Here is a 13,230-nt window from a genome sequence, read left to right as displayed (position 1 = left end):
CATAATCAGTCAGGTGCTGGTCCATTGATAAAATGCGATCATTAAATCAAATTGAATTAAAATGTGTAATATAAACTGAAAGTTGAAGGATGGATAGATGACTGACATATAGATACTGTATTTATACGGTACTGTGCAAAAGTCTTAGACACCTTAGTTTTTATATAAATTTTTATACTTGATAAGTATATAGGTTTCCAAACATTCATTTCCAAAAAAAAAAAAAAACAAATACCACAGTTACCTGTGGAAACTAACACAAGAAAGCAAGAAGAAGCAAAGTCTCCAGAAGTACTAATGCATGGAGAAACATTAAAGTGTGAGAAAAAAAAATGTGTGGTCACCACACGTACCGATTTGTTTTTTTTTTAACTTTGCTTATTATATTATTATTATATATGTAGAAATGTATCATTTTGAAGGTATCTTTGCTTTACTGAAGTCCTTTAAAATGATTACATTTAAGATTTAAAACAGCAAGACTGAACTGAAGGACCAGAAAAATGATAAGAAACACGAATAATTATAAATGTGCAAAGTATGCAAAGTAGTGCGTGTGTTCATCAAGTGATATTATAATACACTTTTTAGTAAGTCTAAATAATGAAAACATTAGTGCAATGCCCTGGTACACGTTTTATAATAAGAAACTAGTGCTGCCCTGACAGACTATTACTGTAAGCTTTATCACTGTGGATAGGAATGATCTGGCATAATGTTCCTTGTGTAATGCAAGTATCAGTCTGTCACTGAAGGTGCTTCTCTGCTTAGCCAAAGCAGCATATGGAGATGAAGAGTCTTTGTTCATTATACAGTCATTATAGATGATAATAATAATAATAATAATAATAATAACTAGAACATACTGTAGATGCAAGTTATTGTCCAGCTTCACAAAACTACAGAATAACTTCTCTAATTTCCATTATAAATGATCATAAAGATTGTGTTTCTCTGTTTCGCTGGTTTCTCTTTGTAGATGTAACTGGGTTAAGCTAATGCATCTCCGTGCCATGCTGCAGGCACACTCCTTCTGCACTGCTCTACAGAAATGAAAAGGGCGATTGATGGCTCTGGATGAAATGATGATAGATGGGGCTTCTAGGACTGTTCATTGTGGTATGAGACTCTTTAGGCTAATCGAGTTTGGAGGTGGAGCAGACGCGTGACAGACATGCTGTGCCATAAAAGAAGTGTGCCGTTGGCTCTTTGCACATTAAGTTTCACTGTGGCAGTAAAAATCCACGTTTATGATCCGTGTTTATGATAGTACAGTACAAAATTGAGTATACTACAGTATATTGTATGGTTGATAAAAGTATGGGTAATAATAGTTGCAGGTTTATAACTGAAACTTTTACCCAGAATCCTTTAGAATCCTTGTGGAATGAGTTCAACAATGGGCTGGAGATACTTGTGTCATCTTGTTTCTTATTTGTCCATCACAGTCAGTGTATTGGGTTGGTGAATTTTTCTCTGCAACATTCTGTGACCCTTCCCCCCCCAAAAAAAAAAAAATCTGAAAATATACACTCAAACCATACCTATTCTGATGGTTGATGTGAATATTTCCTGATGCTCTTGACCTGTATCTGCATGAATCTATGCATCGCACTGCTGCCGCATGATTGGCTGATTGGATAATTGCATGAATGAGCAGGTGTTCCTAATAAAGTGGCCAGTGATTGTATTGTCCTACTTAGTTTTAATTGCAGTTTTTCTAAGCCAGGATCTGAGAAATAAAAGCTTTGCTCACTTTTTGTTAATATTATCAGACTATCAGACAAGCGCCGTTTTATGAACAGCCTGTGACGGATGATCCATATGGGTCTTGGCGTAGCATGTTAGATTGCGCTCTGATGTGTGGCATTGGTGTGTACTCTGAGTAATGACTGAACTGTATGATTTAGTACACATGACCACCTGCTAGACTGCGGGTACATATGATCGATCTCCACCATGTGGATGTGGCATTTAATTAAGCCATCAACACTTGTAGGTGCTCCTTGCTTCTCATAATGCGCTGCTGTCACGGTTTTATGGGTGAAAGATCCTCTGTGTGTAAAGGATCACAAAGTTACAAATAATCTTGTTCTTATTTTCCACAGCAGAATCAGATAAGGAAGAATTCACTAATGATTGCCACAGTGAGTGTTAGATATATTTGAGTATGTACTCTGCATGGTAGTTAGATTCCCTCTGTGTGTGTATGTGTGTGACTTTAAGCTTCCACTTTTCTGGTTGGACAGCTTGTCGCACCTCTCAGCTGTTTGACACGCACTGCACGGTGTGTTTCATTCAGGTGAAAGCAAGGCCACACCAACCCTGCAAATGTACTGCAACTGCAGTGTGAGATGTTTTGTGAACAGAACCAGGTTTATGAACTGAACTTGCGTGTGTGTGTCACAAAAAGTGCACATTGGGAATAAAATATAAGAGACTGTATGTGTATATGTATGCGCATGTGTGTCAGGAAATGTAGGCAGCTTTCCCTTTAATGAATCATATATATATGTATATATGTATATATATATATATATATATATATATATATATATATATATATATATAATATTATCAGAGACACACTTGCATACATTGACCAGCATACACTCGAGCATAAAGACCTTTGCACGGCCTCTTTGCACGGCCTCTTTGTGATGCTATTGCTATACATTAAGAACTTTTCCATAATATGTTTCTTTCAATGAATTTGTCACACACTTAACTTGTTATCAGAGGCCTGTTATAACATGCGTGACCTATTGGTGGCAGTAGCAGGCATTACATTTACAGCAACACTGACTCCAAGCATTCAAACAGCCTATGCTTTACAGACACACAGACATCCCCCCAGACACACACACACACACACACACACACACACACAAACCTCATCTCTGTGATTAGTTTAAAGAGAGATTTAGATTATATGAAATTTAAATTATGTGCAGTGTTTATTTAGCTCTTATCTTAAAATTATGATTTAGTGTCAATTCCCTAGGTTTATTGCTTTTTAGTAGCTTAGAAATCTTTAACAGATTAAAATCGGATCCACAAAATATCTTCTTAATGAAAAAATAAATGCCCCGAGACCTTTTCAAAATTCACTAGAAAGTATAACATCTAGCACTCATACCTCTTGTAGTTTTAACCACAAAAATAATCGTGTACAACAATAAGAATAAAGTTTTTTATTAATTCCACTACTAGGTACTACTTTGAACAGTGAGGGTGAAAATAATAATAATAATAATAATAATAATAATAATCCATGTGGGTTATGATGTAGCATGTGCAGGTGTACAGGTGTCCCTAATAAAGTGGACAGTGATTGTAATGTCCTATTTAGTTTTAATTGCAGTTTCTCAAAGCCAAGGTTCAGAAACATCACTGATGTGTGTGTGTGTGTGAAATGTGTGTATGATGGATTTGTGTCCTATCTAGGGTGTATACCCGGTGTTCCAGGGATAGGTGCTGGATCCTTTAGGCCCTGACCAGGAGAAAGTGTTTACTGTTAAGTGTCCATCATTTTTCCAAAAGAAAATATTTTTATATTTTCTTCTGTTTAGATCTGGGTTCTAGGGAATGTGCTACTCCAATTTGTCACTGTTGTGAATATTATAGCATTAGAACATTTCTGTGAAAATCAAAATGCGAACACTTCTTAATGTAAGATTTATGACCTTGCATACCATGGAGATATAAATCCACACCCTTTGATTATAGTTGTCGGAAACACTTGTAAGCAGAAGTGAAGCAAACGTTTTCTTTATTCTGGCCAAATTACTTGATAAAGTCAGCTTCTTTCATGTTGTCTGTTTTAATTTCACCATATCTCTATGTTGAGATACAAGTAATGTGCTGGTGGTAAGGAACAAATAAATAGTTTGTGATATAAATAATTTCAAATTTACATGCTCAAATTGGTTCATTGCTCATGTTTATTTTATCCAGTGATTCATTTTTATAACAGGTATAAAGAGGTACTTCAGTGCTGCCAAAGACTCCTCCCTCCATTTTCCACTGATGACTCCATCAGTCCCATAAGCATGGTGTATTATAAATGAGGAATACTGTTCTATATCTAATACACTTCTATATCTAATGTGATTTGCCACTTATTTCCCTTCTCGGTGCTTCCACAAGCAGTACGTCTTGTACAATTTTAAGCAACTACAATCTCATTAAGAGTGATGCATTATGTTTTCATGTTCCTCTTAGTGCAGGTAATCAACATCTGATACTCTGCTACGTCAAAATGCTGTCTGTGCCCAAGTCACGATCTCCGTTAGGAGCCGTATGTCAGTGCATTTACAAAGCTAACAGCTAATTCAGAATCAGCTTAAGATGCTGCATCCTTGAGGTTTAGAGGCATCAGCAAAACATTAGTCTTCATATCTGTTGACTGAGGGCCAAAATAAGCAAGCACGTGTCACTCTCAAGGTCGTTTTAAAAATGAGTTTGTCATGCTAAATAAAAAATAAAAAAAACAACTTTAATCCATAGTATAACCTGTAAACTCTTTGATTATCCATAGTATCCATAGGTCTTATTTAAAGAGACTTTACTGTCCTTGACCTGGTCAGTAGACACTTGCCTTTATTTTCCTACTCAGCATGTGGTGGCTATAGGTGTTTTGATTGATGTGGTCCAAAGTATTGGACAGCTGGCTGCAGTTTTGAGTGATTAGTGTTCTCAAAGTTGCAGAGTTCAGCCTGCTCTAATGTCTTTCAAATGCAGACCCAGATAACAAGTTTCTGAAGGTTTTAGAGTGGCTGGGCTAAAGCAGGAAAATAATAAACTTTATTCATTTGGCAGGTGCAAATTCGAAGCAATTTCGAGTCCAGTCCAAGCCTATAATTAATCAGTTTATGGATCTTGCTCAGGCATCCACCATTGTTTCTCTGGCAGTTTAAACTCACAATCTTTCACAGGTAACTGATTGTTTTTACCAAAACAAATGGGTAAACTAAAGCTTTTCCCCATTCTTATACACAATTTGCAGAAAGATACACCAGTATTACAAATTTCTTGACACTATCTTGACACTATTCACAATACTTGCACTTTACCATGACACTATACCTGCAGAATCTAGACATGCAGGGACAATTACTGAATTATGGACACCCAAAAACTGTCAGGTACAAATCTGTTACATGTGCCACATAGTAAGTTTCTACTTACATATTTGCAAAGCTGCTATAAGTTGATATCGTCATCATTAAAGCAATTATTCACTGATCCCTTGTTTGTTGCATCAGATTTTCACATTATCAGTTGTGTAACAACAGAAAGTCAGTGGCTTAAGGTTAACACAAAAATGACCAAGTATTACAAACCCATATTGAAGAACAGGTTGCACCCTGATTTATTGCTATAGCTATAATTTTTTTCACACTGACTCAATGTAAGCCTATTCGAAACCTTAACATTAAAATTTGTTAAAGTATACTTTTAAATGCTCAATATTTAAAATAGGATATCATGGTTACGCAGAGGGGAGCATTGCCACCTCACAGCTCCAGCATCGCTGGTTTGATCCTGAACTCTGGTTATTGTCTGTGTGGCGTTTCTTGTGTTCTCCTTGTGTCCATGTGGTTTTCCTCTGGGTTCTCCATTTTCTCTCTCTCTCTCAAAATATGCTAGTATTTGGATTAGTGGCTCTAAATTGTCCCTAGGTATGAGTGAGTGCGTTAATGTGTGTGAATTGGGCCTTGTGATGGACTGGCCTCACTCCCAGGGATATCAGGATAGGCTCTGGGTGCACCAAGACCCTGACCAGGGTAAAGCAGCTGCTGAAGATGAATGGATGGATGGATGGATGGATGGATGAATGAATGATGGAATATTAAAAAATTACATTCAAAATAAAATATTATGCATATAAAGTTAAATAGTCTCTCTGTGTCTAATGTAGGAGTAGACTATTTAAGATCCACAAAAATATAGAATTGTCAACAAATATTTAAATTGATGTCATAAAAATGTGGCCTTTTTAGAGCATTAATAGCACTGGGCAGTACTTGATCTAAACATAATTGAACAAGAGTGAAGTTGATATAAAGCTTAGATGATATTAATGTACTAAGCATACCAGCAAGTTCAAAACACCAAGCCATTAAAGAACAAAAAGCCAAAATGCTTTGTACCATTAAAAATAGGCCTACTAAATTTATGACAATGTCAACTGTAATTTATTAAGCAGTACAGTAGGCGCATAAGCCATTTAACTTGCTTTTACTCATGTCATGTTTTGCTCTTAGGGCTCAATGATTGCAGTGGACATAGGTCTATTAACTCCAGACTAAAAGGTTAATGTTTCTAATAGATCATAAAAGTCAGTATAACCCAGGATATTAAGACCAGGACGGAGGCTGGCTTGTAGGCTTTCCTCAACTGTATGCAACAAAAATGTAGTCTAACCAATGGTTTCCTCTACTGTGGTATCACTGATTCCATGCCTATCTGAGTCAATATGTCAAAATAAAATAAGTATAATCATAATTAATCAATAACTAATAATGCTAAAATATTGAACAAGTATTCTAGATATCCTGTGATATTATGTTTCTTAATCAAATGACATGTGTCTAAATAAAGATATAGTGCTATGTTGTCATGTCAGCTCCACCTGTAAACACAACCTCCATTTCCCAGAATCCTCCACCAAATAATAACCTACAAGGCTTATCACCTGATCTTGTTACTTTGGTTTCACTCCCCAGACTTCTAATCACAAATCTTTAGACAGCACAAACTTCAGTTCATAGCGAACTACTGGTCCTAGCTGATCACATCGCCAAGGCTTTGCTATTGAGTTCTGTTTTTGACCCTGCTTGTTTAGTTTATTGAGTTTTCCTTGCCTGTTCTAGCCTTTTTGTTGACCATTGCCTGTTTATGACTTCGACTCTGTCCTTGTCCTGTGGATTTGTCTGCTTTTCCATTTGCATCAATAAACCTGCGCTTGTGTCCACACCCCTGTCCTTGTCTGACACATCATTGTTGTGGTTCTGGGCTTCCATGTACTGTAAATGAACAGTAAACCACTGAGACCATTCAGTAAAAGCAAAGAGGAAAAACATGATTTTGTCGATCTATCGATTTCATCTACATCGCACTTGATTTCCACAGAGCAAGGGGAAACAACCTTACACAGCAGATACAAGCTTGGCAAGTGTTTGCGCTCTCACAGCCCTCTTCTATCACCTGGAGAAAACTGACTCACTGATAATGGTTACAGTTTGCTCTGCACTTCTCAGTGCTGAGAAAAAAAAGCTTAATCGAATTGAGGAGAAGACAGTGTAACAAGATAATGTAGATTAGACAGTAGATAGTAAAACACAGATACTGCACTATGAACACTTAGCAGGTGTAGCAAGAATTACATGGCTCGAGCAACTTCTTGCTGACTAACTGCAGTACTAACTTTGGACTGGGACCTTCCATCCACAAAATCACCTGGTAGATAGACCAGATGCTTACACTGCCTTCAGGTCCTGTCAGAAATATCATAATTATGAGGTCATCAATATGAATGTGATGTCTGCAGTAGTAAGAATTTAAGTGGGAGTTTTGCACATTAAAATAAATGTTGTGTCGTTAATGACACGAAAAATAAATAAATAAAAACAAACAAAAAAAATTCCCCCAATAAAATCACTTGAACAAACACCAGGCCATAATCACAACTCGAAACACATATACATGAATTCCCAGGAGGACTTGAAGGCAGCATTACCCATAGGGAACTATGTGTAGTGTTTTGCAGCATGTATTCTCATAATGCAGGCTGTAATCTGGCATAGAGTGATATAAAAGTAGAAAAGGGCTGTGTTTGAATAAGCAAATTGTCAAAATGTGTGATTAAATTATTTCTTATTTGTTCTATTAATGGTAGGTTCCATGCATAAACAGAGGTCAAGTGTTTTTTGATCAAATAATTCAGTCAGTTGTATTTATTTAGAAGTCGGATGGAGAAGTATATTTTTATTTAAGTGTCTTTGCATAAATGGTGTAGACTTTTAAGGTTTCAAATCAGAAAAAAAACAGCATTAGCCCTTATTGTCTGCTCTTAGAGGAGGTCTGTGCAGGCGGTAACACTATTTTAGTCCAAAATACAATTGCAGTGGCATATTTCAAATGTCATACTCCATGCTGGTAAACACTGGTGCACCTGCACAAAAATCAACCTGCAGGAATTTGGGGGTCTATCGACATGCAATGTGTGTGTGTGTGATATTCTGAGCTGATAGGATGCTTTTAAGATCTGTGCTTTTTTTGTCATTTATCAGTGATTGTGTGTTAATTTTCAGTGTGTGTGTATTAGATGTGGTATTGTGTGATGTTGAGTTCCTATGATTTTGTGATATTAGAGTATAATTTAGTTAATTGTGTTTAAGAAATTCCGATGTCTTTTATGTTTCCTGGTTGACTTTCTCTCCATTTCTTTTTTTCACTGTGTTTTTTTCACCCCATGTTCTGATCCATACTTGTACAAGGAAGCTTGTATTTCTTACAGCTGATTGATGTTTGCCCCCTGCTGCTGGCAGCCATTTTATGTATGTGTGAGTGTGTGCGTGCATGTATGTGTTGAGTATGTGCATGTCCTATGATTGTTGCATATTTGCATATTAGATTTGACATTCTCTCATGAAGTGTGTGAATGTTCTGTAGGTGTGTATGCAGACAAGACATTGGTGTAGTGTCATTGTCATTAATGTTCAAATTCACTGAAGAAACAAATGTAGAATAGACTGTGCGTTAACATCAGTCTAACTCACCTTTAGTCACTCCCTTCAAACAACATGCACGCTCACACACTCACACACATCCATGGCTGACCCATTTTGTCAGCCCTCGTGTCATTAATCTCAGTGAGCTGGGTAAGGGGCTGGACTGGCTGCTTGCCCTTGTCCCTGGACCCTAATTGAATCAGGCTCTGCTCGAAGCAGCACTGATCTGGAGTGCATCAGTCACACAAGCCTGGCTCTGCGGAGTGCCACCCACCTGTCCTAGAACTTCAAATTCTAGACCCTGTAGAATTTATGCTTTTTAATATCACTCTACAAGAGATATGTTCTTTGCATTTCTTCAAAGAAGACCTCTGGGGCTGGTTGGAGCAGCAGATCCTAACTAAGGCAGTCTTAACTGCTAAATAGGTCATAGCCAAGACTTTGAGTTTGTAACATCAATCAAAGAATACATATTAGTGCAGCTAAGACTGGTCTAAGCTGTGTGTGTGTGTGTGTGTGTGTCCATGTGAAACAAATATTCAACAAGAATAGTAGCTAAGCATTCTGTGTTTCTAAGTGAAATTGTTTGTTGCTACACACATACTTCCACTACTAGCCCATCTCTAGCTAATTTATGAAATAAACCCAAATAAGGAAAACAACTGAGAAAGAAGATAATAATCTATATGAATATACAAATTCGGAAGGACATCATAGAGTTCGAAAGATTGTTGAGTAAAGCAAGAGAGGATATATCAGCTTGAAAAATGTCAAATCCACAGGACTTCTCCTGGATAAGGTATCTGTTTCTCGTGATATCATTAGCTACGTTTACATGGACACTTTTTGTTTCAATCGGAATCAATCGAACGAAGATTGATTAATCCGATCGCAGTGTTTACAAGAACGCTGAATAAAGTAATCGGGTTGATATGCGCGTTTACATGACAGAATCTTCTGACATGTGCACAGTGCACGAATACACGTTTCCCTCCGTTCCAACACGCAGATACTAGCAGCCACTCTCTTGCCATTGCTTCTTTTTTTCGTTTTAAAAAGCAGACTTAACATTTGCCTATTTCAGCTGCTAATTAGAAGACGACGAGCGCGTGATGTTTTGTGCGGTACTGCGTGTATTTATCAAGCAATTAAAACGCCCCTTCCCGAGCCCAGAACAAGGCGTCTGTGGATGAGGGTCCGAAGCAAGGACCGGTGGGACAACGTCGTCTTGCACCGCTTCACAGACGAGGAGTGGAAGGAGAATTTTAGGATGACAAGACAGTCATTTATGACACGATGCTCAATGGTGGAGGGGAACATGGCACCTGGTGAGGCTACGGTCAGAGCCCCAATACCGCTGACAGCCGTGCGTCATACGTCATTACGTGATTTGTACGTCATTGCACATGCGCAGAACTATCTGGTTTAATTTTCAACCCGATGAAGTGTTTATATGTCCTCTCCATCGGATTAGAAAAATATCAGTTAATCGGTTTTGGCCAATTCATTCCGATTGACGTGTTTACATGTGACTTTTTAGATCTGATTGTGCTTCTAGTCCAATTACGATCGGATTATTAGTGTCCATGTAAACGTAGCTATTGTTGATACATTTGTAGAGGACTGCTTTGATTCCCAGTAAATCTTCCCTGTCTAAAAGACTGCTCAATATTAAAATGACCAAATGCACCACACTGTTGAGCTAGATAATGGTGAGAGACAAGCAGTTAACTAAAATCTGACTCTAAGCCTGGTCTTGGCTAGGCATAAATTTTACACTCAGTCTGCAAAACTTTAAAACCAGTTGGTGCAATAGTCTTAAATTTACACTAGAAAATTACGACCGACTTAGTTTTACGACCAAACATGCTGTAAGCCCTGTTGGTGCAGTCAGCCACAAAATACGAGTTGGCCTCTTGACAATAGCACTTTATTTTAAACTTGGGTAAGGAAGAATGATGATGGTACTCCTAAGAAACCATAATATACCAAAACTAGTATTAACTGGAAATAAAAAAAAATTATACAATGTGTTTTGTTTTCTCTAGATGTGAAGCACAAGTAAAAATAGAGTAAATATAAAAAGTTTTTGTTTCATGCTCATTGGCTCTATGTAGGGCCACTTGTTTGTCTCTTACAGAATACGCTGTCACAAACTACGGTACAGGTACGTTTTTGTTCTCTGTGCATCTCAGAAGTACGCCAGTGGTCTTCATAGCAAATGATACAGTAGAGGCCATGCCTGCTTATGGTTAAACTAATTGGGCAGAGAATTTTGACATCTACCTGTAATGATTTCAGTCACCAGCCAAGTAGGAATATTATTCTGCTGACCAAACAGTCCTCAGGCAGGCTATTCTCCAGCCAGCCGATCCATCATGGCAGAGAGTTGGGCGTGCGAGTCAGACAGGCTCATCTTATGAGGCAATGGAGTGAGCAGAGACACTGGGGTGCTCCATCACAGACCCACAGCCACCATCGTATTGCCACAAACAACACACTCAAGACCTGGTTTACATGTTAAAAACATGATAATGACAGTGAAACACTTACACTTGTTGTCTGGTTTGCAAGTTTGCTTTATGAGTATGCAATTTTTTTTAGCAAAGTGTTAAAATACAAGGTGGTGTTTATGCAAAAATACAAAAGTGATGTGCAGCCTGAAAGCTACTTTGGTAATGATGCTTGCATGAGTAAATTAGTACTACCAAAGAGCAAGTATTATATTTATGGAAAACCACTTCCAGTTGAATACAAAATTACATCTAAAATTATACTCAGGATTATGCCTTGGCATGTCAAAATGATTAGAAAATTGCTTAAAATGATTATTTAATATTACCACTATAACATTGGATTCATATTAGATATTCACTGCACATTCACAGCTCCACTGTCAACAGCATTTATACAGAGCCTGTAAAAAGTTGTAATTTACACATATCTCATACACATAACAGTTTTTAATTTGCTTTCATGTTGTATTTTGTATTTTTCCCTCCTTCTGCGTGTAACGTAATTCACTAAATCTTTCTCTGTAAATTACCAGCAACATTATAGAGTGGACAAAAGTCACTAATAGCTTACTGTATATAAGGAGTCAAAAATATGACTGAAAAAAAGATTAAGATAAAAAAGACATTTAATTATTTCTTTAATATTATTAAAACATTTAATTAATTACTTATAATTGTTATATTTAATTATAAGAGTCAGTAAAGTAAAAAATATCGTTACCACATAATTTATCATTTACTGACATTTTTTATTTCTCACACACCCTATTTTATCAACTCAGCACAAGTTTAGTCATTTATCTATTTCTTTTTCTTTCTTATTTCCACTTATATGATAATGAGGTGGGTGTGTCCAAACCTGTCCAGGCATTCATCAGTCCAGGATATTTGGGTCTGATATTGATAGTTAATGCAGATTAGAGAGATTTAAAGTGTCAGCGTTGACCATATTGCCTTTGTCCAGCAAGAAGCTGCTGCTTAGGTAGGGTTTTGACAGCATATAGATCACACTATGCTCTCTGCATCATTTATTGACAGCTTCTCAAATATTTTCAGAAATGTGTACAAACCGATTCATAATGCCATGACATGATAAAAGTTTGCCTGCCTATTTTTGTAGCCATAAATGGGCAGGCTGGGAAATCATTTTCCTGAAATGTTTTAAAAATTGATACTGAAATTGCTCTGCCACAATAGTTCTGTGTTTCCTTGTGGGTTTTAGAGATGGAATCCTAAAATGTGGTTGTGTTTAAGCTTTCCTGACTCACGTACGTTTTGTGTTTAGGTTGTGGGATTACTAATCAAAGATTAATAATGCACTGTAAATCTTTATTTATGTAATTCCTTTTTTCTGCTCTATTCCACACAATTGCCTTTGTGTCACTACTTAATAATATCATTAATAAAACATTGGACTTTATATAGATATAGAGCGACGTAGGCTCTGTGTCAGCAGTGCTGAAGCTATTTTTGCTCATATTTGGCTCAAGCTGCGCATATATTCAGGGCAAAAGCGCTTTAATGCAGTGCTTTACTAATTCTGCGGGATTACTAAGTAGTAATTAACAAGTGCTGCATAATAAATGTGCAATATTTCATGCACAGGCTTTAGTTGCTGTCCATTTGCCTGCTTTACCCGTTTTTGCGTGAACGACTATGATGTAAAGCTTACTGCTAGTTATCCTTCGGAATTAATAAAGCACTATATGTAAATACAAACATGGAGGTTGTTGATTTAGGCTGTTATTATTCCAATTATTACGTATTATTATTTATTTCTGACTGCTTATGTTCTTGATAGTGGAAAACCTCTCAGTAATCTGACCACCCTAAAATACAGTTACCCGGCTGTAGTCTCAATGACGTCTGTTGGCTTTAATATAGAAGAATTTTTCCTAGACTGAAAGAGTCAGGAATTTCTTTTACACAGCAGCAGGTAAATAAGACATGCCCCCTCATTATCATATAAGGTGTTG

At 37.0% G+C, this 13,230-nt stretch overlaps 1 protein-coding gene across 2 annotated transcripts in view; it reads left to right on the top strand.

Moving 5' to 3' along the window:
- Positions 1-13,230, top strand: part of kcnh2b (potassium voltage-gated channel, subfamily H (eag-related), member 2b) — a 208,998-nt gene that overhangs the window by 122,181 nt on the left and 73,587 nt on the right. The window lies entirely within an intron of this gene.

Source organism: Pangasianodon hypophthalmus, chromosome 1, assembly GCF_027358585.1.
Source record: "Pangasianodon hypophthalmus isolate fPanHyp1 chromosome 1, fPanHyp1.pri, whole genome shotgun sequence".
NCBI lineage: Eukaryota > Metazoa > Chordata > Actinopteri > Siluriformes > Pangasiidae > Pangasianodon > Pangasianodon hypophthalmus.
The sequence above is the reverse complement of the archived record's forward strand: the minus strand, read 5'-3'. Positions and strand labels throughout refer to the sequence as shown.